The sequence below is a fragment of the Clupea harengus genome, chromosome 15, assembly GCF_900700415.2.
Source record: "Clupea harengus chromosome 15, Ch_v2.0.2, whole genome shotgun sequence".
Lineage (NCBI taxonomy): Eukaryota > Metazoa > Chordata > Actinopteri > Clupeiformes > Clupeidae > Clupea > Clupea harengus.
The window spans coordinates 15,751,533-15,754,032 of record NC_045166.1 but is presented as its reverse complement, the minus strand read 5'-3'; the positions used below and the strand labels follow the sequence as shown (position 1 = coordinate 15,754,032).

Here is a 2,500-nt window from a genome sequence, read left to right as displayed (position 1 = left end):
TAGAGAAAATGGAATACACATACTGTATATACATAGGAACAATAGAATAGAAATATATACATAGGGAAGATAGAATAGAAATATATACATAGAGAAAATAGAATAGAAATATTTACATAGAGAAAACAAGGTTAATAACAGGTGAATAAAACCTACAGAGTATGTATATAACATGTGTATAAGCGTGTCGTAAGTTATGGCTGTGTGTGTGTGAGTGTGTGTGTTTTTGCATCTAGCCCATGTACCTTCTTCAGTAAAGCTTTGCGCAGTAGGTGGTCAATATCAGGCTCATTCCCACATACCTGACACACACACACACACATAACTGCTGTATGTATATAATATAGGTATAACTGTGTACTTAATTATGGCTGTATTTTCTTTCTGTGTATCTAGCTATATATGAGTGGCTGTGCATGTATAAGTTTTGGTTGTAAGTTAGGTGTGTGTGAGTGAATGTGTGAGATATATATGTGTGTGTGTGTGTGTGTGTGTGTGTGTGTGTGTGTGTGTGTCTGGGGGGGGGGGGGTTGTGTGTGAGTGAATGTGTATGTGTGAGATATATACTGTATGTGTGTGTGTGTGTGTGTGTGTGTGTGTGTGTGTGTAAGTTCAGAGAAAAGCCTACCTGCACTAATCCCCTAGGGCAGGGGTACTCAATTGGAAACCCAAAAGGTCCACTCACCAAATTTCAAATTCAGTCCAGGGTCCAGAACAGTGACGGTCAAAATCCAAAAACAGAACTCCAACAAAAATGGTGGTAAATCCCCAAAAACTCAACTCAAACTATGTACAAAAGGTGATGTGGTCTGGCCTTACTAGTGTGAAAGGTGACACCTTTTTTGTGCCACCAGTTCTTTAAACTTGGGCATAAAAGGTGTGAGGGCCAGGCGGAGGCACTGATGTAAGTGTTCATTAGTGAGTGTGCTCCTGTATAACATGGTGAGAATTAGGATTAGGATGTAAGCAAAGATGCGATCACGAAGGGACTGGAACCCTCAATCTTCCCTGATTCGTTTTCACACTGAGTTGCTCCTTGTTTACCAGATAAAAACGACTAAGTTAATATTTGTAGTTTTTCAGACTTTAAGAATAACAGACCATACATTAAATAAATTGACTTACAATTCCGGGAAAGTCAGACGCTATGAGTGTGCAATGACTGGTATCCAAGAAATCATGACATACTTATTCCATATGGTTTCTCAATACCTTGTACGACTGCGCGGCCTAATGGATAATGGCGTCTGACTTCGAATCAGAAGATTAAGGATTCGAGTCCCTTCGTGGTCGCATCTTTGGTAACTTCTACCGGAGCATGTATTGTGTAGCATCGTAGTCTACTTGTGCCTTACTCTACACATTGGTTAATCTTGTACATTCTACCATAAATCAAATTAGCGATTGGATTTGAAGGGCCATCTTCTGCAAGAAAGGGACACCTGCTGCAGCGACCATCTTAGTCCAGAAGGTGGCAGGGTTACAGAGAGACTCCTGCAGTGCAAGGTTTTCCTGAAGCTCAATTAGCTCTGATTGAAGAGAAGCAGCACTAGCCCATGGGCAGATTCTCAGGGCTTCAGTTGAAAATTCTGCAATATTTTTGACAAGGAATGGATTTTCAATGCACAGTAAGACTTGTTTTCCCAGAGGGAAATCTCCAAAGCGAGTTTGGAAATTTTCAATCAGCTTGTCCAGGAATTCAGCATGATTGTGATGATGATGTGTTCCTGCGGTTTGATTCAAAAGCTTTGGGAAGTGAAGCAGGTCTTGCTGTAAGTCACATTTGAACACCTCCAGTTTCTTCTGAAAAGCACGGACAGCTGACGTGAGGTTACACACTGTGTTATTTTTGCCCTTCAGATCATTGAGATGGGAAGTAATGTCAGATAGAAATGCAACAATTTCCATTTTTTCTTCATTCTGCATGAATTCCACAAATTGTTTTGCTTTTGCACTATTCTGATCCAACAGAAACGTTTCCAACTCTTTCCGTAGTGTCCAAAAACGCTCCAGTACCTTGCCTTTACTAAGCCACCGGACATTGTTGTGAAGCAAATCATCAAATTCTGCATTCACCTCTGTTAGGAATCAGCGCAACAAGCGATGCTGCAGAGCAGATAATGCCCTCAAAAAGTTCACAAGTCTCATTACTGTTGTCATGACCACTGAGTACTTTTCTTCAAGACTGGCACACAAAACCATCTGATGAATTATGCAATGGTATGCTATGAGGTCAGGGTGATGAGCTCTTAAGCGTGCCACTAATCCCTTCTCTCTTCCAGTCATACATGGAGCTCTATCAGTCAGTAGCAATAGAAACAACATGCATCAGGTCTATCTCTCTGTCTCTCAACATCTGCATCACTGCTTCATAGATGTCATCCCCTCTTGTGTGTCCATGGAGGGCTGTGAGGCCTAACATATCTTCACAGAATTCTCCCTTCTCTTCATCAAAAAATCTGACAAACACCAGAAGTTGTGTATTGTCTGTGTGGTCTGT

The 2,500-nt window shown here is 41.1% G+C and overlaps 1 protein-coding gene across 2 annotated transcripts in view; it reads right to left on the bottom strand.

The window, feature by feature from the left end:
• The window catches only part of LOC105899528 (adenylate cyclase type 3-like), a 20,694-nt gene that overhangs the window by 9,360 nt on the left and 8,834 nt on the right, over positions 1 to 2,500 (bottom strand). The gene's annotated exons all lie outside the window — the stretch shown is intronic.